This window comes from Molossus molossus, unplaced genomic scaffold, assembly GCF_014108415.1.
Source record: "Molossus molossus isolate mMolMol1 unplaced genomic scaffold, mMolMol1.p scaffold_m16_p_13, whole genome shotgun sequence".
NCBI lineage: Eukaryota > Metazoa > Chordata > Mammalia > Chiroptera > Molossidae > Molossus > Molossus molossus.
The window spans coordinates 70,967,275-70,995,252 of record NW_023425348.1 but is presented as its reverse complement, the minus strand read 5'-3'; the positions used below and the strand labels follow the sequence as shown (position 1 = coordinate 70,995,252).

The 27,978-nt window shown below is 46.8% G+C and overlaps 1 long non-coding RNA gene across 1 annotated transcript; it reads right to left on the bottom strand.

The window, feature by feature from the left end:
• Window positions 1-4,818: 4,818 nt before the first annotated feature.
• Window positions 4,819-11,813, bottom strand: LOC118627481. Its single transcript, XR_004959190.1, has 2 exons — window positions 11,483-11,813; window positions 4,819-5,615 (listed from the first exon to the last, which is right to left on the bottom strand). It is a non-coding gene; the product is annotated as an uncharacterized LOC118627481 (long non-coding RNA).
• Window positions 11,814-27,978: the final 16,165 nt, after the last annotated feature.

The window sequence follows — 27,978 nt, the reverse complement described above, 5'->3', positions numbered from 1 at the left end:
GTTTTTCAGCAAAAAAATGTAGACCCTGTGGTAACCACGGGGAAACTGAGAACCCGAGAAGGATGTCACATGCCAGACTCACACAGCAACTTGGTGGCAAAGCCAGGGCCAGCCTTGAACCTCAGTCTGGCTGCCTGACCCATTCTACATGATATTACTACAGATGTCATGATGCATTTTTCAAAAATAAAAATATACACAAGATATACAGCAAGGAAATTCTATAGAACCCCTGCCTTCTTTCCTGGACTCCGTACATCTTCTGCTTTTTTCAGGTAAAAGTTTTTCTAGATGTTTAGGAGGATGCCCATGATTTGGGGTTTGAGATGTTTGTGAGTTAGCGACATCCATGGGAAGTTCTACAGCATTCCTGTATGTTCATTAGCGTATCCACCACTCCCCCCACACACATGCACACACATGCACACATGCACACACATGCACATATAAAAGAAACACATGTCTGAGAGACCTGAGGTGAGTAGAAAAGAAACTACTGAGGAGTACAACCCGATACCTGCACTACTCAGTACAAGGGCCACTAGCCATGCGGGGCTTTTTAAAATTGCAGTTTAAATGTATTACAACGATAAAAGAATTTAGTTCTTCAATGACACTAGTCTCATTTCAAGTGCTCAGTAATGACACCAGGCTGGTGGCTACCATATTGGACCGCACAGATCCGAACGTCCCGTCAGGGCAGACAGTTCCATGGGACAGCGCTGCTCTAGGTATGGGCTCCGTGTTGTATTCTCCTCAGGTCAGAGCATAATCCTGGTTTTCTTCAAAGAGTAGAGTAACTTGAATGCTGAATGCAGTACTTGCAGATCATCAAAAAATAACTGTATCTCCCAAATGCAGGAGTTAAGGATCAAATGCAATGATCACGGGATGAAGGAAAGGTATACTAGTGAGACCTAGATCATGTGGCAGCCACCTTCTTATCTACTTCCCGCCTCCACGATCCGAATTAAACTCTCATCCCCATCAAATGAACAACTCCACACCAAGATGTGAGCAATTTTGTGTTGTGTGGACGTTTGGGGTCTTCTTGAGCTCTTTGCTTACATTTACCTTGATAAATAACCACAGTTTACCTAGTATCTGGTTACTCGTCCTTATAGCCTCTAGCTGGCTTTTGGATAAGATGATGAACACACATGGTTGATTTCTTTTGTATAGCTATTCAGTAACTCCGTGCTCAGCCCTGAGTTGGCAATATTACTCCCAAAGTCAACTTCTTCTACTATCTTTAAAAAAAATCATAGACAATTTTTTAGAACGGTTTTAGGTTCACAGGAAAATTGAGCAGGAAGTACAGAGTTCCCACATACCTGCTCCCATGTACCCCAATACCCTTCCCACAGCCTGTCCACCATCAACATTCTGCACCAGTGTTACAGTCAATGAACTAACATTGACACTTTATTATCACCCGAGGCCCATAGTTTACATAGGGTTCACTCTTGGTGCAGTACATCCTATGAGTTTGGACAAATGCATAATGACTTGTCTCCACCATTAGTATCATACAGAACAGTTTCACTGCCTTAAAAATCCTTTATCCGCTTTGCCTTTGTATCTGCCCCCATCCAGCAAACAACCCCCTCCTTTTCTAGAAACTCTATTCACATCCTGGGCATTCTTAACTCTAGCCGCTGCTGACAGTGGCCTTACAAAGCAGCGAGGGCAGCAGATGTGCTGCCCGGCTTCGGGCTGGAGCGACTGAAGTCCAAAACCACAGCAGAGCAGTGGCGGGACAGGGACGGCCGGATGCCGCTGCGCTCGGGCTCCCTGCTCTCTGCTCCTGGGCACAGGCTGCACTCTGGAGCCCCCTCCCCTTCTCTCATTTGTCACCATGACCTCATCCTCCCCACTGTGCGGCCTCCCAGCCAGACCCAGGCAGCAGGAGCATCATCGCTGCCGATTTTCTTCTGGGATTCGGATGTTCATTCTTTTCTCAGGATCCCCCAGGTTGCTCAGACAGAGTGGCTGCCAGTCAGCCCCAAGAGCCCTGGAATTTGGCCTCAAACCAAGTTTGCCTGGGGCCAGTGCTCTTCCCCTCCCCAGCCCCGGCGGCCAGAGAGGGGGAGAGACAGAGCTAAGCTCTTTGGCTCAGGGAAGACAGCATCAGACATGGGTTTTAGCTTCCAGCTTTCTTAAACATTCTGGATCCAGTCTCACCTTCTCCTCGGGTGGCAGAAGTGCACTGTGCTTCCCTCTAGCAGAAGCGTGGTTTCCTCTGCGCTCCACCATCCAGCTCCTCCGGCCTTTTCCAACCGCCTTCCCCCATGGGGACAGAAACTGTAGCTGGGCACCAGGGTCTCCCAGAATATCATTTCCTTTCTCCGTTTCCCTTGCAGGTAAATGTGACTTCAATGCTAGCACTGAGGTCTGTGCGGGGCTGGAGTATGTAACTTCGAGGAAGGAAGAGAACAAGGACTCCCCGCCTTCTCCTCTGGCTGGTAGGGCATGTGACAGCTGCGCCAGGGAAGCCCGCTTGGGTCATGAGGCGGCCCTGGAAATGGAGCTGTGCACAGTAGGTAAAAGAGGTAAAGAGCCTGAATCCCTGGCTCTGGGTAACATCATAGCAGCCCTGGATCCCCATTCTGGCCTTTTGCATGAGAGAGAAGTGAACTTCCATTTTATTTAAGCCATTTATTTTGTTTTTCTGCCATTCACAGACGAGCTGAAGGCTGACTAATATATCTTCTCCATGTATTCATATTAATAACAATAACAAGAAAAACAATAGTTGCAACTGCGAACCCTGGTTATCTTCCAGGCACTGTACTCGGTTCATTAAATGTAGCAGCCTCTGATTGAATTCTCACCTACCACGTAGGTGAGTGGTAGATACCGTGATCACCCTTTACGTAAGAGAAAACTAAGAGTTAGAAAGAATGAGTAACCTGCTAAAAGTGATACATTAATACATGCCGAAAATGGAATTCAAACTACGGGAACAGAAAGGGATGAGGCCAGGAATTGGGAAAAGGGAGAGAAACAGCAGTTCAGGAAAGGGGAGAAGGTGACCCAATAACCTTCTCTCCCAAACTGCACAACCAAGCACCCGAAGGGCCACAGAGAACCCTCAGGGCTGCCTTAGGCTATTTTAAAATTTCAAGGGAAACAGCAGTACTTGACATCTGTCAGACCCCGAGCAAACCTCAAGCTCAAGGTAGCTCCCAGTTGCAACATTCTTTATTGTACTACATTTCTGTAGGTTCTAGAACTATTGGGGGAAAGTTGCACAGTCTCTGCTGAAGATGCTGAGCAGGTAAGAAGTGAGGCTGGAGCCACGGGGACCACCCCCGATAGTGAAGAGCCTAACGGTACATGAGAGACATTCCTAATGCCATCGTCTGGGAACCTGTGTCAGCTACACCTGAAGTCTTGCCTTTCCAGCTGCATGAGCCACTTTTTAAATTAAACCACTTTGGGAAATGGCTAATGGGAGGGATCTGGAAAAAAAAATAAGTCTTCTATTTGAAGCAATTCTTTAAATGTTTAATGACACCAATTTATGGGTTCCCATTATCAGGTAAGAACTTTTAAGAAGTAGGGCGAAAAGGGCTGAGATGAGGGGGTGATATTATTTATTATGGTGCTACTTGGACCTACCTACAGCTACTATGTCACCCACTGGGACATGGTGGTTTCAGAAGACATCCCCCCACCTCTGCAGTGTTGAGATGTCCACAATATTTCCCAAGTTGGCCCTCCAGTCTCCTGTCCTTACCAACAGTGATCCCTCCTATATAAATGTTAGTCCACTTGCCCCATAAACCAGTTTGGGGCTAGGACTGAAGGCTGTTGACTGTTACCTCAGTTACTTCCTATGTGGTTTTGGGTTGCTTCCTTGTCAAGCCACAGCTTCCTCATCTATAAAATGGGGATATTAATTCCTCTTCCAAGCTTATAGGTATTATACTACAAAATGTATGCCGGTGCACCTGCCACAGTACTCAGCCCATAGTACATATTCGGTCATTGTGAGTCCCCTCCCTCCCTTTTATATGTACAGGGCTGGGCACACGGGGTGCTTAATACATTTATATAGGGAAATTGATTGATCCTTGTGGAGAGCAATCCAAATTTGCATTGAATTTACTTTGTTCATTTACTCTCATCAAAGCAAATGAAGACTGTCATTTTATATTTAGGTTAAGACATCAAGATCTGAATGATCTCTCAGTCTCAGGATTTTCTGAACACCTTCCACATGCCAAGTACCACGCCTGGATTATCAGTACAGGGGTGAATGTGACATATCTCTGACCTCAGAAGGTTCTTACTCTACATTTGACTCTGGGATATGAATAGGTGAGGAGTTTCATAGAGCAAAGGGGACTGCTTTACAAAGAGTCTGACTTTGGGAGTTAGAAATAACATAAAGGGCTTTTTGTTCCAACTACGTCTCCCATCTTGCCTGACATTCACAACCTTGATACAACATACCCATGATTGTTCAGCCTATGTTTGCACACTTCTTCTGATGGGAGACTCACCTCCCCACGACATTACCTAGTGTGTGTTCGCACAGCCCCAATCATTAAGAACTACAGGTGGAAGTTCTCTCTGACCTGAAAGGGTCAGCTATTCTATTAGCTCTCTGCCTGGGTCTGACAGAGAACAAAATGGGAATTAGATATGTGTGGTGGTTTCAGCATGAGACAGTTACTCGGTTTGATGCCAAATACAAAACAGAGAAGAAGGGGGAATGCATTTGCCAAAGGGAGCCTCCCCATGGGCTTTGGCTGGGCCCCAAGCTGCCTGACAAAGAGCCACAAAGATGGCATGATCGGAGCACATCAACCAAATGGGTGCTTTGAGCCAAGGGTGGAAAAATATTTGGCCTCCACAAAAACTGCTTGTTAAATTATTATTAACAGTGCCTCTCAAATCAAAGTCTGCTTTCCTTTCAACTTTTATCCTCTAAAAATCTTTCACTGTCCCAGTCATGGAAAACTTCGATCGTCAACATCACCCCTTCTTTTACATCAGTTTCCCCAGTCTAGACCTGAGCTGTCCAACACGGTAGCCACTAACCACGCTGAAATAAAATTTAAAGTACAGCTCCTCACTCAAACTCGCCACATTTCGTGGTCAGTGGCCACCATGTTGGACAGCACAGATGTCATTTTTTGTTGAGTGGTCTTACTCTGCTTTAGAGTTGGCTTTGACCTCTGCTTCTTGGTGTGGAGTAAACAAACGTGAGTTTTTAACCAGACTGAACTCACATCTAATCCCAGGTACAAATCTGAGTAACTGCGTGGCTTTGGACAAGTTACTGGACCTCTGTGAGGTCCCCTCCTCCCATAAGATGCTGCTGGAGACGCCTCATCCACACATTCTCCGCACTTCTCGTCATGTCGCTGGCAGCACGCTGCCTTAGATCTGAGTTACTGATGCGTGTTGCAGCTTTACAGCCAGCCAATGAGCTCCCGGAGGTCCATTCATCTCTGCTTCCTCCAGCATGCATCACATGGTGTCCAGCTAGTGGCAGGGCTTCATCTGATATTAGTTCGCATTAAATCACCTTCCATGTATTGTAGGCAGCTTTAAAGAGGGTGCAATTCATGATTTCTCTTGCATCCAAGAAAACCCCAAGACTGGAATAAATAAGAGTTCGGTTAAACAGCGCTCTAGTGGGTCACTACGATAACAGCGTAGTAGCGAATGTTGAGTGAACATTTGCCACATACCAGGCATTGTGCTAAGTATTTTACATATGCTTAACATTCGCAGAAATAAGATAGACACCAGCATCACCCACTAATTTGTAGACGAGAAGCTGAGATTCGGGGAGGTTGGGTGATTTCCCGAGGGCTCGCAGCCAGTCGTAGGTGGAGCTGATGTTGGATCTATGTAGGCTGACTAGAGGGGCACAGGCTGGGCGCACGACTCAGCACCTTCCTGTGGGACACTCATGGGGCTGAGCCATAACCACCAACAGGATGACTAGAAGGTGCCAAAGCTTGGATTTGCGCAGTCAAACCTGCCTTAATTATCAGCCTAAAATAATGGAGGGTGAGGATACTTACACCGGATGGAAATTGGGTCTGGGATTAAAACTTAGCTGCCCCAATAATTTTTAAATCCTAACAAACACTCAGTATATCTACCGTCAAACTATGCATATGTATGCATTCACTTTGACTTAGCAATGTCTCTGGGAAACTTATTCTAAGAAACTTATCAGGAATGTGAGTGTATCCCAATTTAGCCACAAGGAAATGCATTATAGCATTATGTGTGAAAGGGGAAAAAATAGAAACAAGCCAAATGCCCAACAGTTGGGAATTGATTAAAGAATGCATGTTTCGCCCAGCCGGTGTGGCTCAGTGGTTGAGCATCGACCCATGCACCAAGAGGTCGCCGGTTCGATTCCCAGTCAAGGTACATGCCCAGGTTGTGGGCCCGATCCCCAGTGGTGAGCATGCAGGAGGCGGCCAATCGATGTTCGCTCTCATCGATGTTTCTATCTCTCTCTCCCTCTCCCTTACTCTGTCTCTCTAAAATCAATAAAGAAAAAAATAGAACAAATATAAAAAAGAATGCATGTTTCATTCATAACTTGCAAAACTAGCCTTTCAGTATACAATGGTGAAGCCCTGTCTGGGTAGCTCAGTTGGTTAGAGCGTTGTCATCCCCATACACCGAGGTTGTGAATTCAGTCCCCAGTCAGGGCACATATAAGTATCAACCAATGAATGCATAAATAAGTGGAACAACAAATCCATGTTTCCCTCTCTCTCTTTCCCTTTCTCCCTCTAAAAAAGTAACCAATAAACATGTATTTAATGCCATAGAGAAGTTTTGTGCCATGTTCATGGGGTGGGGGAGAAACAGGTGACAAAGCAGTTTGTGTCTTATGGTCCAATTTTTGCTGAGTGGTGGTAGAAAGAGCTTTCTAGAAGAACAAGTACCAAATGCCAATTTTGGAGGAAGGACTAAGGTGATATTTTCCCTTCCTTCTGCTTATATGTATTTTCTATCTTTTCTTCAATAAGCATGCAATTTCTTGTGGAATTTAAGTTATTATTTTTTAATCTGGCCTTTAAAAACCCATCATTTTACAATATATACTTACATTGAATCATTATGTTGACTCCCAGGTCAATTATATCTCATTTTAAAAGAAATCTTTCTAAGGAGCCATTTTTGAAGTCCGCCCTGTGGCCCGGCCGCCACAGCAGCCCCCGCTCCGTCTGGGTCAGGAGCGCCTGCCCGAGTCGAGTCAGACTCTGGGGCTGGCGTGCGGGGGTCCGAGACAGCACTTTCCCATTCCCGGGGTCACAATTGGCCTGCAGTTTTTATGTGCAAGGCTATTTATTTTCCAATCAGAGGCATTGAATCGGGACTTCTGGGGGTAAACTGGTAGCTCTGGGCAGCTTTGAAGCATCACAAGTGGGAGGTTTTGTCCAGAAGATTTAGGAGGGCAAGCTCTCGGGCTGTTTTATTGGCTTCTTTTACATATGGATAGCCCAGAGCGGGGTGGGGGCACTGCGTGGTGGGGACGGACCTCCCCAAAGCCTCAACAGCTCAGAAATCAAGGGGGAAAGTTGCAAACTTCTCAAACATTGGCCCTTGCCCCCCACCTACACCACATCCCTAGAGACCCCTTTCTTCTGAATTTTCTTCTGATAGAAGTAGATCTCAGAGGTGAAGATCATGGACTTTGGAGTCAGAAAGGCATGAACTGAAAGCACAGAAAGTTACTTAATTTCTCTGAACCACCAATAAATTCCTCATCTGTAAAATGGGCCAATAACAGTTGCCATATCATGTCATGCATTGTTATGAGGAATAAATGGGAGAGTGGTTAACGCCGTTCCGGCACCTAACAAGCACTCGTCAATGGCAGCGGTTGTTGTTCTCCCTTCTTTCCCTCCTTCCTCCCCTCTGTCCTTTCCTCTTCTCTCCTTCCTCCCATGGTTAAAGCTGAGCTAACGCGTCCTGCAGCCAGAGAGAAGTCCCCGCCTCACGCTCCTCTCTGCAGCAGTCCCCTAACCCTCTGCCCCCCAAATTTTGCAAAACCCCAGCTCCAAACACATACATCCCAGTCCCGCATGCTGTGTTCAGTGTGGCCTTCCCGGTTCCCGTTGACGCGGCCGGTGCAGGGACAAATTGGATGAGCAGAGTGTAAATGTTACCACTTCGGCTCCTCCTCAAGCGGGGCTGAGCACAGATGTTTGCAGGGGCCAGCGCGGCCCGGTAAGAATGGGGGCATTGTGTGCGGGCTCACACAAAGGCCCAGTGGCCCCACTCGCCTGCCAGCGTCCCGAGCATCCCCTCTTTACGCATTGATTTATTAGGCCAGGGATGAATGAAAACGTAATTAATATTACTGAAGCATTAGAGTCTATTTAATTTAAATGCCACTGAATATTTCACTTTCAGCTGGGAGTGACAATGTGCTCAGGCCCTGCTGGTGAAAGCTGGGGCCATCTGTTACCCCGGCAAAGGAGGGAGACCGGGGAGGCCGAGGGTGTGGGGCTTTGTGGACATTCCAAAGGTCCACGATCATCATTCAACTCAAGGGCAGCCGGACTACATTCCTCCACACAAGCCCCTCTACTGCAGGGAGCCGTAAAGAGCAGGAGGGGGGAAATGAAGAGAACTGTGTTGGTCCTGTCCACACCAAGAAAGCCCAATGAGGGGTGGGGGGAGGGCTGCCAGGCTGGAAAAAGGAGGAGGTGAATGACACAAATACAGGGTTGATTAGGGAACTTCTGCATTGGAGGAATAAAAGCTGGCCAGCCCGGACTGCTACCCAACATGGTAACGACTAACCATGACTCTTTCAATTAAAATGAAATCAAATCTAAACTTTGGTCCCTCAGTCCCACCAGCCACACGGCTTGTGGACAGCACAGTGGAACATCTGCATCGTTGCAGAAAGTCTGTACAGCACTGTTCTAGAAGGTAGTTGAACCTGCAGAGAGGGAGAGTCACCGCCAGACGTCTGCCTAAAGAATCCTGATTGGTTGATTTCAGGGCTCTCTGACCCTTCCAGAATCATTGACGGTCAAGAGCAGGTACTGTGACAACAGACCACATGGGTTCAAATCCCTCTTCTGTTGCTTGCCCTTGAACAAGTTCTTTAATCTCTGCCTGTCTCAGTTTCTTCATCTGTAAAATGGAGATAATGATGGGACCCGACTGTGTCATTGGAGTACAGAATAGTAAGTGTTCCCAATGGTGCCTGGCACACAGGACAAGTACCACAGACCTAAGCTGTCACTTGTGACAGGGGTGACAGGGGAGAATGATCTTGGACTGAAGGGGGAATGTTGTCCTGACGTGTCTGAGCTGAGGGGACATGTGGGTTTTGAATTCAAAAGACTAAATCTTCAGGCGGTGAGCTGGGGACCTGGGTCCCGGGTTTCTGGATTTCGGGAGCTGGGGGAAGGGGAGGGAGGGTCCCAGGGTACTCGGTGCAGCCTCAGCGGCAGCAGCAGGAGGGGGAGGTTCCGTCCTTAGTGGGACGATAATTAGCCCGGTGGGTTCTCTCATAATTGGGATCATTTGTTCTCCTGCTTTTTTCTCTGACAAACTGATTCCATGCCAGGGAAAAGCTGTGTGACTCACACCTTGCCATGCCAATTAGCTGATAAACATCAAACGTAAACAAAGATGGCCTAATTAAAACTAGTCACTGAACCTCTGTGAGCATCTTGTCAAAATTGCACCAACATTCCGCACCCGGGTTTGTGCTGGGTCTTGGGAGCTAAATGAGGGATTCTTGGAGAACCATAGGTGCCACCTCTGGAGGACCCCCCCCCCCCCGCCCAAGGTGGCAGAGGAAGCAGGCAGAGGCAGAGGAAGGGATTAGTTCAGCCACTTGGACGGGCCCCTCCGGCTATTCCAGCTGCAAACCTTCACTTGCGAAGGTTCCCGAGTGCGCATGTGCCGTGCCCACAGCTGCCTCTTTGCGCTGAGAAGCCGTCCAGGGTTATTTTTGTTTCCATGTGTGGTTTTCAGATGGATATCTGTTTGGTACTCAGGACGTCTCTAATCCCGAAGCTCTCAAATCGCTGTCACGTAGTCAATGGACCGCTCTCTGTGACTCAGTTTTCCTCCTGAAAATGGGGACAGGGATTCTTGCCCAATTGACCACTCAGTGCCATGCTAAGAATCCAGTGAGCCAGGTACACGGGCCACTTAGCAAAGCCTAACTCCACTTTGAGGTGTGCCTGGCCCAGGGCACAGAGCACCACTTTTGGAATTAGATGCACTTTGGTGGAAACCTCAGGTTAACCACTCTGAGCCTCAGTTTCTCACCTGGAAAAGGGCTGGTGACAAGTGCTAGAGTGAGGATTAAAGGCAGCAGCCAAGGCCTGGCAAACAGTAGATGCCGAAAGATGTTCACTTCCTACCCTTTCACTCCTTTATAAAAAGGGATGGAGGGCTTATAAAACAGAAAAAGGAGGAAGGGGGAAGGAGGAGGAGGAAGGGGAGGAGGGGGAGGAGGGGGAGGAGGAGAGAGAGGAAGAGGAGGAAGAGAACTCTTTCACATGCCCTAGGCTCCATCTGCACATATACCCGCCTTTGATTCCTCATTTGATTCTCTCTCCTTGTAACTTAACCACATTTATGTCCCAGCTCCTTAGCATGACAAAGGCCACCAGGCTCTGGGCCCTGCACTCTCCTGAGTCCTCCCTCCCTCCCACACATACACCATGCTCCAGCCATACTGAACTATTAGCTGTTTCTCAAATGCACCGGAGGCTTCACACTACTGTCATTTTTCACATGCTGTTCCCTCTGCCTGGAAGTCCCTTCCCCACTTGGCGAAAACATTCTCAATTCTTAAGCCTCTATCCAAGTAAGTCTCTATGGAGATTTTTCTAACCATCCTCCTCTCTGCCTCCTTCAACCTAGAGAAATGACCGTGTGGGCTGTTCCTCTGCTACATGTTCAACCACCATGTGCTAATGCAAAGGGATGAATGAATGAATGGCTGAAGTATGGGGTAGGTACCAGTCTCTGCTCTCAAGGATGCAAACTCTGGCAGGAAACAGACTTGCAAACTCTTATGTGCCTTAACACATTACACGGTGCCTAACTAAAAGCACAGCTCGCCCCACCTGCACCCCGGGACTAGGATCCCCTGGAGGGCGGTGACCTTGTTTTAGGCGGAATTGCATCCCCAGTGCCCACCTTAGTGCCTTGACAGAGCCACAGTTCCACACTTTTTTGAAGAAATGAAGGAATAATTGAAGGAATACAAGAGTGTGTAAGCAAGCAGACCCCTCATTTTGTGTCAATGATTCATCTGCCATCTGCCTACCGGAGCCACGGTGGTCTAAACTGGTTTCCTGTGCACGGCCGGGAGAGAGCCCATGTGACATGTACTCACGAAGGAGCTTCTCTGTTTTGAATAGTATAAAATTTTTCATTGTTTTGCCTGTCCCCACAGAATGTGTACTGTAGCAAATGAAGACAGAGAAATGAAAAAGTGGAAGAACATCACCTGGAGACAGCCGTGTGGTGTGTGTCCCTCCAGCTCCGGGAAGACTGCCTGGTTCGGCCCCAGCTCTGCCGCTGAGTGAGTGTGCGCACTCACACGATCCGTTTCAGCTCTCCGAGCCTCCGTTCCTTCATCTGTAAAGTGCAGGCAATCATTCTGTCTACCCCCTTGCTTCTAGGATTCACCTGTGCAGTGCTTGGTGCAGAGGGTGAGCTCAGGGCGGGCCAGCTGTTCTTACTCACACTCTTCAGCAAAGACTTTCGGGGCTCATGTAGGGACCCAAAGCCACCCATGACCAAGACAGGTATAAATGGCTTGCCGGGGACTCTGATGAGTCAGCCCACACTGCAGCTCTGAGTATTCTGACTGTTTCCTCCAAAGCTGGTTTCTGCGTCAGAATTGAGAGCGGACTTGCAGCTGAAATGTGGTTCCAGCTTAGGACACACTAGTTTCACTCAACTCCCTTAATGTAAACAAAGGATTAAAGCTGCTCCAGGCCCAGGTACACCCTTGCTGGGCCACATCTGCGGGCAAAAAGAGACATTCATGTCCGGCTGGTGTGGCTCAGTGGTTGAGCATCGACCCATGCACCAAGAGGTCGCTGGTTCGATTCCCGGTCAGGGCACATGCCCAGGTTGTGGGCCCGATCCCCAGTGGGGGGTATGCAGGAGGTGGCCAATCAATGTTCTCTTTCATCGATGTTCTCTCTCATCCATGTTTCTATCTCTCTCTCCCTCTCCCTCTAAAATCAATAAAAGAAAAAAAATAAAAAGAGAGAGAGACATTCACTATCAGCATTCTTCAAATGGTGTCACCTGGATGAGGAAATGCCCGCTCCCTGGCAGGACGCAGACCCTTGCCTCTGTCTTCCTGCCTGCCAAGCAGAACCCTCTTCCACCTTCAGGTGGGCACCTTAGAAAGGGGCCTTGTCACCAGCCTGGTCCTCTAGAGCCTGGGATCTGCTCACTGCTAGCCTGGGACAGCATGGGGCTCTCCCGGCATCAGGAACCCGAGATTGGCTTTGGCGATGGTACTGTTTCCAGAACAATCGTCATGAAATCACTGGTGTAGCGGAAGGATTATATACTCTGCAGCCAGCCAGGTGCGGGGTCCAGTCCACACTCCGACCAGCTGGGCAGCTCAAGCCTCCATTTCCTTGTTCAGTAAAGTGATACGTGCAGCTCTTGGCTGCACTGTCGTGAGGTGGCCTGCAGCACACCGTGACCCCCTGAGGGCTGGCAGTGTGATGCAGCTGGGGGCTCCGAACCTCCTGGCTGCCTGCTTTCCACTGGGCAGCACCCCTGGGAGGGAAATCAGGAAGAGTCACGTCCCTGTCCCCAGGAGCAGAAGCCCCAGAATGCCAGCAGGAAGGGTTCTGTCAGTGACGTTTCACGTGGAGAAACAAGCCTTCTGAGTAAGCGGAGAAGAGCCGCCTTCGTGCCTGCACAGGGGCCTGGAGGGGCTGCCGGCAGGCGTTCTGCCCAATTCTCCCCCACCCCCCCACGAGCCTCATTGTTTGACTTCAGGCTCAGGCCCCTATTCAAATGCAAACACCAGGAGGCGCCTTTGCATTGTGGCCGGGCACTGAGTGATGGGATTGACAGCAGCAACTTCACTGCGAACCAGGGAGGAAGGAACGAGAGAAGGGCTTGAAGGGTCTGCCCCCCAAGGCCGGGAGGTAACCCAGAGCTCGGAAGCACCGTCAGAAAGGGCCAATTTTAGCCAGACTTAACTCTGCCCACGGGCAAGGGGCCCCTGCTCTAGGACCCCTCTGCCCTCCCAGCACACACGGAGGACAGGCTCTGGGGAGAGGGCCAGGGGATGGCACCCCTGGGAAAGGCAGCTAGGCAAGAAGCTCTGCCTCTCAGGGACTTTGATGGAGGCGCAACTTCTCTGAGTCTCAGTTTCTCCATCTGTAAAGTGAACAAAGGGATACCTACCCCACAGAGTTGTCAGGATGGCACATCGATAGCACCCAGTCAGTGGTGCCTGGACACGTTTTCAGCAGAAGAGTGATCAGCAGTGCCCTGGAGGAAATGGCTCGGGTCTATTAAAAACCAGCAGTATGGTGTCCCGGGCTGTATTCTGGAATGGAAAATGCATGTGAGTGGAAAAACTGGTTACATCTAGAGAAAGGCTGCAGTTTAGTTGACGGTATTGCCAGTGGCGCTCGGTCAGTTCTGATCAATGCGGCATGGTTATGTAAGATGCTGACATCAGGGGAAGCTGGGTTAAGGGCCTACAGGAGCTCTCCGTGCTACCTTTGCCACCCCTTTAGATCTAGAATTACTTCAAAATTAACAGTTAAAGAAAAGTAGCAGGAAGTCTTGACCCTTCCAGAAAGAATGCAAACAGCATCTCACTGATACATTTTGAGAGCAATGACCCCTATTCCTGTTCTTCCACATGTATTTCTCTAGACAGTGAATAAACGTAAGGACCATTTCAGCACTTTCGATGCGTCAGGCTCTAGACGGGAGGTGACAGCAGAGCGAGTTGCTTAACATACATCGTCTCGTTTAATCCCGACAACTCCAGGAGCTGGTATTTCTATTCTCGTGAACAGCGTGGAGATCGGAGCTCCCGAGATTGTCTGTCTGGGAAGTGGCAGGAGTTTCTAACCATCTCTGTTTGGTCCCAAAGTTTGTGCTCTTTCCACTGGAGGAAGAAAAAAGTGGAGATAACTGAAAGCCCCAAACTTTTTTCTGTAACAGATGTAAGAATGTGTGTCTTGTGAGACCGATGTTGTGGGCTAGAGACTTGGAGGATGGAAGGCGGGTAGACACACCGAGGAGCACCTAAACGTTGATTAATGAAAGTACTGAGACTCATCAGTGCTGCTAAATGTGACAAAAGCAACAACAACAAGTTTAGAAAACAGCCTAAGTGTCAAACAATTGGGAAATTTTCCAACTGGTTCTGTCATACCCATGCAATAACATAGGCAGCCATTCAAAGTACTTTTGCGTACGTTTTTGGGGGGACACGCATCAGTTAGAATATTTTTGGCTATACGTCACAGAAAGACAACTCAACTCAATCAAATTAAACAGCAATATATCATGTAAAAATCACACACACAACAAAAGCCACGTGAAGCTGCGATAGTTTAGACAGCACGGGTAGAAATGACGACATACGGCAGAAGGAGAGGGCGCGCTGCAGAGAGTCTCTGCATCATCACGGAACTCCATTCCCCCAAACACGCCCTCAGTCTTGCCCTCACGTTAGCCAGAAAGATGTCACATTCCATCACTGTTCCAGTCACTGGCCAGGGGAATGGACTGCTGTTTAACTAAGCCCAATCATCTTTTACCCTGGGAACTAGAGACAGAGTCGGCCTTCCTGGAAACAAATTGCCACTTGTAGGAGGGTGGATACTTGAATTTCAATAAGAATCCTGCTAAGGAATGAAGGGCCAATAGATGCTGGGTAAGAAACCAACCGTTTCTGTTGCAACGTAGAAAAATGAACATATTATTGAGTGGAAAAAAGAGAAGGCATTTCAAAAGAGCTTAATAGCATGATCCTATTTATATGAAACTGTTCACATATTTATATGTGTATACACATAGAGAAATATCTGAAGGGGTGTTCTTCAACACTTAGTAGTTAATCTCTAGGTGGTAAGTTCTCAAGAATATTTTATGTTATTTGTACTATTCTGAATTCATTGTGTTTAGCTGTCTTGAGTTATTTGTTGTGAGTGTGTGTTACCCCTTCAATGACAATAAGTATTTTCTCAGGGTGCGGGGGTGGGGAGGTTCTGCTTTGTTTTAAGTAGGCAAGTTCTTTGTGTAGAAAAGTTCAGAAACTGCTGTCCCAGGCTTTGGAGAATTCTGTGAGGAGTTAGTTTTTCTTTTTTCCTTTATTGATTTTAGAGAGAGAGGAAGGGAGAGGGAGCGAGAGATAGAAACATCCATTGGCCACCTCCTGCATGCCCCCCACTGGGGATTCGGCCCACAACCTGGGCATGTGCCCTGACTGGGAATCGAACTGGCGACCTCTTAGTGCATGGGTCGACACTCAACCACTGAGCCACACCGGCTGGGCAAGGAGTTAAAGTTTTTAAAGCTTTTGTTTTGTTTGTTTATTTGCATGTCAGATCGAAAATATGTCTATACAATTTTTGACACTCCTTCTACTGAAGTGTAGAAACTATGTCACTTCTACTTAAACCTGGACAGACTTGAGACTGCTTCAAATAATAGAGTATGTCAGAAGGGACCTGTGACTGAGTGTAGGTCACATGAGTCCATGCAGCTAACATCTCGGTCCCTGGAATGTTTGATTTGGAGCCTTGAGTCTGCAGGTAAGAAGTCTGACGAATCTGAGGCCGTACTGCAAGCAAGTCCCGGCCACATAGTGGGCCTGGGCAAGCCACTCTCATCGACAGCCCGCTAAGCCCATCCCAGTCCCGATGATTTCAGCTCCCAACGGTTCAAGTCATTCCGAGGCCCCAGATAATCACGGAGTGAAGATAAGTCTCCCCGACTCTGCCCTATCCAAAGTCTTGACTCACAGAACCCATGAACCTAACAGCATGACTGTTATTTTACACAACTCAGTTTGAAGTCTTTTATAATGCAGCAGCTCAAACAAACTGGACTGGTTTGTGTGTCCACATGTTAATTTGTTTATAATCCCTGTCCTCACAGGAACAAGGTATGAAACCCTTGAACGTGTCAGAGGAGCTGAAGGCCACAACATGCAAGAGGTAGGGAGGTACTGGGAGCCACAGCAGTGGCTAGAGGCACAGGAGAGACAGCAGTGTGTGTCCCTGAGGCACGACGCAGATGGGCGTACGGCAGGAAGGGTTAAGTTTTACAGCCACAAGAAAAGTTAGAGGCCACGTGAAAAGAAAGGAGGTATCTTGGGAAAGAGTTCAGAACAGCATGGATTGCTGATAAAAGGGGAAAAAAACCACACACACACAGACACACACACCAGTGTTGTTAAGGTGGGACTCAGAATAACTTCTGCCCTTCAGCTGTGTGGCATTGGACGAGCCCCTCAAACTCCCTCCACAATGGAGCACCCTCTCGTCCCGTGAGGACAAATCTGCCGATGTGAGTACAGTGCAGTGGACGGGAGTCAGAATGCCTCTCCCCAAACGAGGGTAGCTGTGCTCCAAGGACAAACACCTCTTTTTTTTTTTAATGGCTGGATTTAAGATCGAAAGTCCAGTCACTTTAAAATATATATTTTTAGTGGTTGTTGGCTGTGAATGTGGGAAGGAGGAGGGAGAAGAGTCAGAAAGAGAAGGTCTGGGGGAATCGCAGCAGGCAGGGAAACAGCCCGACCAACATGAAGACTGTGGTTGCTGGTGGGAACCCTGGCCGCGGAGCCAGAAAGTCCTGGTTTCACCCTGGGTCAGCCCCTTGCTGGCTCCTGGACTCTCGCTGGCTCCTCTGGGAAGTGAGGACACAGGTGAGCGGCCTGGTGGGCCGCGGGGGCAGTAGGAGCTCGGGATCAGGCCGCTGGCCGGGAGGCGCTGAAGGAGCCTTAGGTCCACTCTTCCTGCTGGCACTGCCTGGCCCGCTGGCCCCTGGCGCGCCTGCCCCTTCCTCGCCAGGCACATCCTTCCAGGCCCAGCACAGTGGAGCAGCTGGGCCATGCGATATGATAGCCCTAGTCTCCCAGCTCCAGGCCTGTGCCCCAGCCCCATCTACCCAACCCCCACAGCTGCCAGTTCACTCCTCTCCCTAGACTCTCAACCACAGGCTTCATCCTTAGAATAAACCCTGAACTCCCTTCCCTGGCCTCAAAGTCCTGTCCATCAGCCTCAGCTCCACCCACCTCCCCTCCCTTACCCGCTGGCTCCCGCTGCACTGGCCTCTGCTTTCGCCCTTCACACAAGCCGGCTCCATCCCCACTCAGCCCCTGATCTGCTCTTCCCACTCTCCACGCTGCCACCTTCTGCTCACTCAGGCCTGGGCTCAGACACCCGTTCCGGAGGCCTCGGGCCACCGCGGCCGCACAGTGTGCCCGCACTGGCTCCACGCACTGGTCCCAGCTTTCTCCTAGCTTCTCCACAACTTTCACTGGTGTCGGAATATCTCGTTTCGTGATCATATATTATTCATAACACATACTGATTAATAAATCTGCTATTTCTATCTAACAATAGTATTCTATGATCTACCCCTCTACCCAGAATGGGCACCCCTTGAGGAAAGGCCTCTCTGGATCAACCCTGTATCTCCACCACCAAGAACAGTCGTGTTTGCTGACTGACACCTGCTTACCTGAAGAAGCTTCTCCCACCTGTCCTCGTCCTCTCCAACCTCTCCATCCACGGAGCTCCTAAAGGACTGATTTGGCACAAATCCCACACTTCTAGAATAGCACTTTCCTTTCGGATATGCCGTACCTCCCAGGGACATGCAGGGTCTGGCATCTCAGATGTCTCTCCGGCTCCTCCCACCCCATCCCCCCACAGTACCTAACACAGGCCTTGCACAACGCAGATGCTCAAAAAGTATCTGCCATTTATCTGGTTCACACTTTTATTCTCTCTCCTTCCCCATCTCACCCCTTTGGGCTAAACGTTTATGTCCAGTTGCTCTTCTCCTGTGGTTCATGTCACCACAAACTCCGCTTGTTGCTCGGTTGTGATGCCAACGTCGCTCGCGAAGGCTTTTCTGGGAAAGGACATGGATGAGGGCTCATTAGGAAATAAGTTCCCTAGTTTCGTGTCCAATGTAAACACAGACAAATATATAATTATCAAGCATTATTACCACTTGTAATTACCCGGACTCCTCAGTCAACATTGTAAACTAAAGAAATGAGCGTGTTTAAATTTTGCCCTCTTGCCCCTTAAAATATTTATTTTTCAATCATCACTCCAAATAGTTGAATTATGTCTTGTTACCTAATTAGTGCATGTGTGTGGAATTTGCAGACCATCCAGAGTAAAGCTTCGTAAGTTTCTAAATGTCTGCCTCTCACTGAGTGTCCCATCAAATATTTCCAACTATTCATTTCCAAGGCGCTGTTTCTGGATTGCTAGACACCACCATCAACAGCAGATGCTGTTTCAGTCGATGAGAAAGAAAGGGGAAGAGAGAGCATGTCCCTTCCCTTTAAGGGCATGACCCTGAAGTTATACAAATCACTTCCATTCATATCCCTCTGACAACTTCTAGCTCCAAGGAGGCTGAGTAATATACCCCTTTCTCTCTTTTCTTATGCTAAGAATAAATTTGGAAGTTCTATTACTAAAGAATGAGGAAAATGTGTGTTTGATGATAAATAGCAGCCTCTGCCCTAGTACCTTTAGCCTCATAAAGGGTGTGTGTGTGTGTGTGAGACTCAATATGCTAGTATTCTTTTGACTACCTCAAAGTTCAGTTGCTTGGCTGTAGTCATAGGGTTGCTAAATAAAATATAGGATTCTCAATTATATTTTTAGATAAACTACAAATAATTCCTTCATGTGTGTCCTAAATGTTCAGATTTAACTGGTTGTCCTTTATTTTATTTTTTAATCTTCACTGAGGACTTTTTTTTTTTTACATTTATCTTCAGACAGAGTGGGAGGGAGAGAGAGAGAGAAACATCGACATAAGAGAGACATGTCGATTGGTTGCCACCTGCACAACCCCAACCCGGGCCGGGGATGACCGAGGTACGTGCCCTTGGTCAGAATCAAACCCGGGACTCCCTGGTCTGCAGGCCGATGCTTTAACCGCTGCGCCAACCTGGCCAGGGCGGGTGTCCTGTATTTCTATTTGCTAAGACTAGAAACCCCATGTAGTCAGAAACTGAGATACCAGGAAGTAAGCATGTGTTTTTCATCCCAAAGAGTAGGAAGTGGGCCTTTTCAGTAGCTCTGTGCTAAGAAGCCAGTTCATTCCACACCTGAGGTTTCTCCAGTGAAGTGAATAGTCCCTCCCATAGAGAAGGGTCGGGAGTTGGAATGAACCACGGAGCAGCAGAAGTGTAGACACTGTGCAACCATGGCAGAAGCTATTAGCACAGACTCCAGGGAGAATAAATGAATTGCAGAAATGCATGCGCACAGGCAAATGAGGTAGCAAGCCATGAAGATTTGCAGCAAAGCAGCAGAGCCCCTGTAACAGAGTAACCAGGTGGGTTTCTGCAACTTTCCAGTGATAAACCCCTGGAAGCACATGGATCTCTCAATGAATAGTCTAGAGTTTAGACCAAAGCCCAAGTTGTGGAGTTGGTCCGTAGGGCCCCACAGAGGAGGCACACAATGTCTGGTAACTGAGCCATCTTGGACCAGCATTTATAACCTGTGTCAACCTTTCCCTTATTTCTTTCTCCTTCACCTTCCCCAGGTGGGCCTGACCTACAAGCCCTGGTGAGTTCTCCAGCCATCTCTGACAGGGTCAGAGTGGATATTGATGGCTTCCCCATGCCTCAGTTCTGAAACTCTTGACCCCTCCCCAAATCTAGCTGCAGGGTCCCAGCTACAGTTGCTGTGTGATTAGTTTTCTGTGCAATTAACCACATCATGTGCATGAGGAACAAGCTGAATGGCCTTGAGTGTCAAGATTACCTACCAACCATTTGGATTTCTGCTAAAGACTGAGAGTCTCAACCTAAATCCCAGCAGGGACCAGGGTTCAGCTTCCTTCTATAAAGCTGCACTCTTTCTCTGGTGTTCTGACCTGCTCCTGGGGGTCCTGTCACCTGTAGACTGACCTCATAATACAACTGCTTCCTTCCTCTGACTTGCATGGCCAGCCGGACTCCCCCATTCCTTGCTTCATGACCTCCTGTATGGATGGTCATCATGATCAGGCCTGAAATTGCTGAACCAATCAATAGTTTTCAGTCAGTGGGACACATCAGAACTATTCATGGAGCTTTTTCAAAATCTAGGTGACCAGGACCCACTTTAACTTACTGGATTGCCTGGGAAAGGTTCCAAGGGTATGTGTATTTTTTTTAAGTTCTGTAGGTGATTCTAATGTGCTCTGTAGACGGAAAACTCCCGTTCAAGACACTTCCCCTTGAACTAGGGATGGCTTCTGTAGCAGCTTAGTTCCCCATGCCTAGCCAGCCTTTTCCTCCTTCACCTCCCCTGCTATGGTGCCAGCATGCCAACATGTCTTTCCCTTGAGTCTTCCAGAGCTGTGATATGTGTGTGTGTGGAGGGGGAGCAACACCCAAATTACAACTGTCCAGCATTCTATGTACAATTAAGTTTTTCTTAAGATTAGATATTTTTCCGTGGTAAGGGTAATTTATTCTCAAAAATGCCCTTCAAAAATTTAAGTGCCAACTGAAGGACTATAGATAACTGGTAGAGTTATAAGTAGTTGGAGCCATTCTACTGACCACTGGTGCTCAGGGACTATCCTCCATCCGACCTGCCTGTCCTGAGGCGCATCTAAGGATTGGGAGTGGTTAGGGCAGAGAATAAAATGACCAGTGTGATAGAATCCTGAGGTTACATCTCTGCATATATCACCCACAACGTACATTAATATTGGCTATCAATCTTCTTGCCACAAAAAAATGAAAAGGAAAAAAATCACAACAAAATTTGAAAATCACATTTCCTTTTATTTTCTCCCATCACCTCAAAACTTGCACAGCACCCCTAACCCTGAAATGCACCCCTCAGATCCCATCTCATCTCCAATTCACATACTTAGCTGGGTCTCTGGGATAGTCTATTGATGTGCTACCAACCCAGCCATTCAATATGATTCTGTCAGCCCACTGCCTGCTTAGTCAGCACAACACCAAGCATCAGGTTCAACTATTTTCTTTGAAATTAACCAGATTTTTTTCCCTGGAGATATTGAATCAATAGGGTGTATGTAGGCACAGCACGACCTCACTGTGTAATGAAAGCTGCCCTGTGTTCTGTCTGGCAGGAGTGAAGGCTACTTTTTCTCAGCTTCTTTCTCGTTCCTTTGTGCCCTTACCACTCAGCCTGTGTCTCTTCAAATCCCATGCGTGTTATTGTCACCAAGACTTTCCCATTCCCACCGTAGAACCTAGAGAATTAGAGACTTCCCTTTGAGACACATCCATTCGTCCACCCATGTATCCATTTCCTTCCACCACGTCCAAGGCATTGGCAACCCAACTCTCATTAAGATCTAGAACCTGTGCTGGGTGCAGTCTCAGAAAAGGTTTTTAGTTTCAGTTAAAGCCCAAGGGGATTTGCTAGAGGATATTAGGCAGATTAGAGCATCTCCAGGAGGGTGAGGCATGAATGCTATACATCCAAAAACAAAACCAAAACCCTTATCAAGCACATCACAGGACTATTCTGGAGGTATCTTCACTTCTGCACCTCCTATCACTGACACCTGTGATGCCAGAGACTAAACACTAGCCATGCTGTGACCCCAGAAGAACCAAAGGCTTCTACCACGTGCTTGCCAGGATGATCTTCCCATGTGTGGCCTCCATCTTTGTTGCTTCCTTCTACCTTCATCTGTCAGGTGAGTAAAGCCAGTTGTGGACCTTGATCACATTCTTAAGCTTACAGTGAGAGTTTCTATCCTCTAGAGCAGCGGTTCTCAACCTGTGGGTCGCGACCCCTTTCGGGGTCAAACGACCCTTTCACAGGGGTCGTCTAAGACATAACAGTAGCACAATTACAGTTATAAAGTAGCAGCGAAAATAATTTTATGGTTGGGGGTCACACAACATGAGGAACTGTATTAAAGGGTAGCGGCATTAGGAAGGTTGAGAACCACTAGAGTAAGGAAAAGAATAAAGTGGGGAGGGGAGTTGAGGGTATAGAGAAAAGTTCAGAGAAGACCTAATGGCCGATTAAATGTCAAACCTTGAAGGCAAGCAGGCATTCACCCAAAGGGGAAAGCTGAGCTAAGGCCCTGGAGTGGAAAAGGGAAGGCGTGTCTGGGGAAAGATGAGACTTTAGTGCAGCTACAGCAATGATGAATGTGCTGAGAATTGGGAGGGGATGGGAGGTAGACAAAGACAGCAGGTAGGAGCCAAACTGGGAAGGGTCTCTTATGCTCTTAGAAGCTTGGCCTTTCCCTGACCAGGTCCAGATTCAGGTGGCTTCTACAGACCTGACCAAAGTCTTCAAATTGCCAATCAGGTGTTTCTGCACCAAACATTGACCCCTCACTTCAATCTTTGCCTTGTAAAGTAGCACCCTAATAATGTTGCCCCTACTGAATGGAAAACAAACCAGTTTCAACAGGGTTGGTAAGTTCTATAAACAAAGAAGTGTTTCCTTCATATTTTCAAAATATTTCCATTGTTCCAATATTCTAAAGTGAGATGGAGCATGATCAAGATGATTCTTCTGTTCAAACACCTCTGCCTTGTGCCAGTTTTAGAGTGCTCTCCCGCACAGGGCTGTGCTGTTTCCCCTGAAAAGGGGGCTCAGCAGTTCCATCAAGGCAAGGTTCTCATTGCTTTTCTTTCTTTTTCTTTCTTTCTTTCTTTCTTTCTTTCTTTCTTTCTTTCTTTCTTTCTTTCTTCCTTCCTTCCTTCCTTCCTTCCTTCCTTCCTTCCTTCCTTCCTTTCTTCCTTTCTTTATTGATTTTTTTTTTGAGAGAGAGAGAGAGAAAGGGAGAGAGAGAGAGATAGAAACATCAATGAGAGACAACATTGATTGGCTGCCTCCTGCATGCCCCCCACTGAAAATTTGGTTCACAACCAAGAATTGAACTGATGACCTCTTGGTGATGGGTTGACGCTCAACCACTGAGCCACACTGGCCGGGCTCATTGCTTCTTTAGTAGACACTTGTTGGTGTGTCTTCTCCACCACAGCTCCCCTTCTCTGGGAACCACACACCCTCCTCCCACCAAGGCCCCAATACAATATGCCCTCTGGCCAAAACTGATTGGACCAGCTTATGGACACCTGACCCATGCTGAGCCAGTTGGATTCTGTCCCTTAAAAATTTAGAAATTCATTCATTCTTCCATTCAACAAATATTTATTAAACCTTAACTTTGAAGCAGACATTGTTCTAGGGGCTGGAGATACAGTGGATGCATTTTCTCCCGATAGCCCACCGCATCATTCTGGGTTCAGTTAGACCCTAGACTTACTTAGACACGTGCTCCTGTTTTCAGCTGGTTCAGTGGGTGTCTATCCCTTGCAACAAAACAATTTCTAAGACAAGTTCACATTGTTATTCACGATCAGGAAGTGCCTTACTTTCTTTCTTGGTACTTTCAAAGCTACTTCCACAAGGTAAAGAACATGAGACATCTCTCCAAAGTTTTAACTAGGCAAATTTCCATTGATTGGAATTGTATTTGATCTCCAGAAATCTTTATTTTTGAAAAATAAAGATATATTATTCACTTTTTGAAAACACAGAACACATCAAGTAACATATCAAAGCTTTCCACTGAATCATAATGATAAACAAAAATTTCTGCCTTTCATTTCTTTATAATAATCACATGACAACCTCCTCCACCCCTTACACATACACACACACACACACACACACACACAGCCCCCAATAAACATCTTGTGTAAGAAGGCAAACTAGAAAGAGAAAATTTTGAGTGGTTAGAAATATAAGGTTTGCAAATTTTGCAAGACAAATCTGAGTTTAAATACTCCTTTGTCTGATGATATTGGAAATATCATCCTGTAGTTATGTTACAGGATTATTGTGGGAATTAAATGTGTATAAAAACTCTAGCACATAACATGTGCTCAGTAAGTGGTGGGCAATAACAGGTAGTCACTGTTTATTGTTAGGATCGTATTCATGAGCACAGTGAGTATGTATATAAATATGGATGAGTAAACACAATGCACCAATATACGTAATACACAGAACACAGGCCAGCTGCACTGTCGTTCTCACCCAAGGAGAAACTGGAATGGTCCTTCAGGCCGAGAGATGACTCAGACCCTTGTTTATAACAAATTATAGTTCTCAACAATAAACTGTAATCTAATCCAGTAGTGTAACCAGAAGTGTGAAATTCTGCCAACTCAGGATCCAATGTCACCCCCAGAAAATACTCCTCGTCCTGAATGTGTAGAAGCTCCTCAAGGCTTTGCTGAGAACTGAAGGGATGGGGAGGGAACTGGGTGGTGATTCCGCTTTTCCAGTACCCAAATGCTGAGTGGCTTCAAAGCAGAGGTGCAGAAACCTTCTGTATCCCAAGGCCTTCAAAAATGACTGCATTTAAGAAGACAACAATGAGCTGACCAGTGTGGCTCAGTGGGTTGAGCATCGTCCCTTGGACTGATAGGTCCCAGTTCAATTGCCGGTCAGGGCACATGCCAGGGTTTCGGGCTCGATCTCCAGTAGGGGGTGTGCAGGAGGCAGCTGATTGATGTTTCTCTCTCACATCGATGTTTCTATCTCTCTCTCCCTTTCTTTCTCTCTAAAAAATCAATAAAAACACATTTTTAAAAAAGAAGAAGACAACAATGATACCGTGTGTGATCATAGCAGGGGTCACACAGTGGGTCAGCATTCACTCAGGCTGTCATGGACTGTCATGGGTCAGCTCACTGGTTAAATGTGCCGATTCTAGAGTTCGACTCCCAGATTTACACGTACAAAGCCCTTTCACAGACATTATTCATTAGGCATCAGGTGTCCCACCTCATAGATCTGGAAAATGAGATGAGAAACTTAAGACTCAGAGAGTAAAACAGAGCTGGTCAAAAGCAGAGTTGGAACTCAGGTACCCTGACTCCTTATGACGCCACTAGTGGGAGGAAGGGGTATGGATGGAGGACGGTGACACAGAACAAGGGCCAAAGCTCACCTGAAAATCCAACCCTGGAAAAGACTGAAGGAAGAAAGGTGGGAGATGTGAAATGAAAGTCAAATCCCAAATCAACCTCTTGTTTGCCCGTAATTTAAAAATAGGATTATCATATTCCGAGGAATAGTGACTCGATGCACGCACGCACATTCCTATTGGTTCCTTCCCCGGGCTGCCTACACAGGCGTCAGCAAAGGGAGTGCATGACCTTATTCACTAGTTCTCTTTCTAAACCACGTCCTTCCCCTGGGCAGGTGTCTGAGCAGGTGAGAGGCTTCTCTGCTTGACAGGAACAATCAACTGCCCTTTGTTTCCCCCAGAAATATGTCTTCAAGGAAGTTGAAAGCCTGATCCACCTAGGGGAATTGGGAAGTGAGAACTACGTTGAGTACCTTTAATTAAAATATTTATAGTGACATCAGTGATAGTTTATAGAACAAACGTACCCACGTGTGGGCATTACTGAGCTCCTTTTTCATACTGTAATTCGTCTTCCAGGAGGGTGTCAACTTCCAAACGGACTGCATTTCCTGTTTTTCAACTTTTGCAGCATGACTTACAGCTTTCATACAGTGCAGGGGATATTACACTTACCAGCCTTTGGAATGACAGGGCCGTCGGCACTGCATGAGGAAACAGATGGGCTTCCCTCAAACAACCCGATACAGAAAGAGAGCCCGTGTGAAACGACACATTTTAAATTTCAAAATACACCCTAAAATAGTGGTTCTCAAACACAACTACCTGAGGGGTTAAAAAAACAAACTGGTGGCTGGGCCCCAATCCAGATGGTTACATTGGCATTTCTGTGGGTGGGATCTTGGCATCGGTTGATCTGTGTGTAGCCAGAACTGAGAAGCAGTGCTTTAAAGAAAGGACACAGTGAGAAGAACCTCACTCCATATCCTTTGTAGATAGTGCAAATGTATATTCTTGCTTATACTGTAGTATGAGTCTATGACAAAGGTGTAGATGTTGAAAATACTATTGGCCCTGGCTGGTTTGGCTCAACCGTAGAGCGTTGGCCTGTGGACCAATGAGTCGGGGGTTCGATTCCGGTCAAGGGCATGTACTTCGGTTGCGGTTGGTTTCTGGCCCTGGTTGGGGTCTGGGGATGTGCAGGAGACAACCAGTCGAAGTGTCCCTCTTACATTGATGTTTCTCTCTCTCTCCCCCCTTCCCTCCCTGAAGATAAATAGAAAACTCTATCTGAGGATAAATAGAAAAATATCCTTGGGTAAGGATTAAAAAAACTTTTTTTTTTTTTAAAGAAAATACTATTGGTAGTGAAAGAATGAGAACAACCATTCCATCTACCATGCTAGGTAAAGAAGAACTAGAAGAAAAGATGGACTAGATCTTTAAAGCGGTGAGAATTTTGTTACACCCAAATGCACTCTCAATGTGCTAACATTGGGGTTGCTGGTAGAAGGTATATGGGAACTCTCTCCAGCGGTTCTCAACCTGTGGGTCGCGACTCCTTTGGGGGTCGAACGGCCTTTTCACAGGGGTTGCCTAAGACATAACAGCAGCAGAATTACAGTTATGAAGTAGCAACGAAAATAATTTCATGGTTGGGGGTCACCAGAACATGAGGAACTGTATTTAAGGGTCGCGGCATTAGGAAGGTTGAGAACCACTGCTACTACCTTGGCAACTTTCCTGTAAATAAGTTTACTGAAATAATGTTGTTATTGCAAAATAAAAAGTGTATTTTAAAAATATTTTAGCAACTTAAGATTTCTAAGAAAATTTTTCATATCTAATACTGTCATGATAGGCTGACCACTTACTTTATATCTTGTGGTTGTCATGGGACCCATAATACCACACAGTGAGATCATTTTTCCACCAGCCTAACTCTGGGTGATACTTACCATGAATGACAATAGGTAAAGGTATTTACTGCATGCTATGTTCTGTGCTTGACATATACAGTCGTCCCTCGCCACTTCGTGCTTCGACTTTCGTGGCTTCACTCTATCGTGGTTTTTTCAAATATATTCATTAAAAAGTTGATCGGGACAGTGAGAACAATACAGCGCGTGCTCAATTGTCTGAGTGAATTATACACCCCTGCATTACAATTACAATTAAAATTACTGCACATATGGACTGTAGGCCTATGTATTCGAGAACCCAGGAATCCGTCAACGCCAGGTGCAACCACTAGAGTCTGGAACGGATTGACTGCAATAAACGAGGAATGGCTGTACATGCATTTACTCTTTAAATTCTCACTGCAATTTTTGTTTTGTTTTGATTTTTAAACTCATCTTTATTGTTGAATGTATTACAGATGTTTCTCCCTTTTTTCTCCATTGACCCCCTCCTCCCCAATCCCGCCTCCCTCCTGCCTTCCCCACACTATTTTCAGTGTCCACTGGTTATGCATATATGCATAGAAGTTATTTGGTTTATCTCATCCCATCCTCCCTCCCCCCTTCCCTTTGAGGTTCATCAGCCTAACAACCAATTTCTACTTCTTAATTCCTTCATTGTTTTCACCCATCCCTCCAGCCCACACCCATCTAGCAAACAACAAAAAGTTCTCTGTATCTATGAGTCTGTTTCTGTTCTGCTTGTTCATTTTGTTTGTAGATTCAACTGTTGATAGATATGTATTAATTGCCATTTTATTGTTCATATTTCTGTTCTTCTTCACCTTTGAGAAGACCCTTCAACATTTCATATAATACTGGTTTGGTGGTGATGAATTCCTGTAGCTTTTTCTTGTCTGGGAAACTCTTGATATCTCCATACATTCTAAATGAT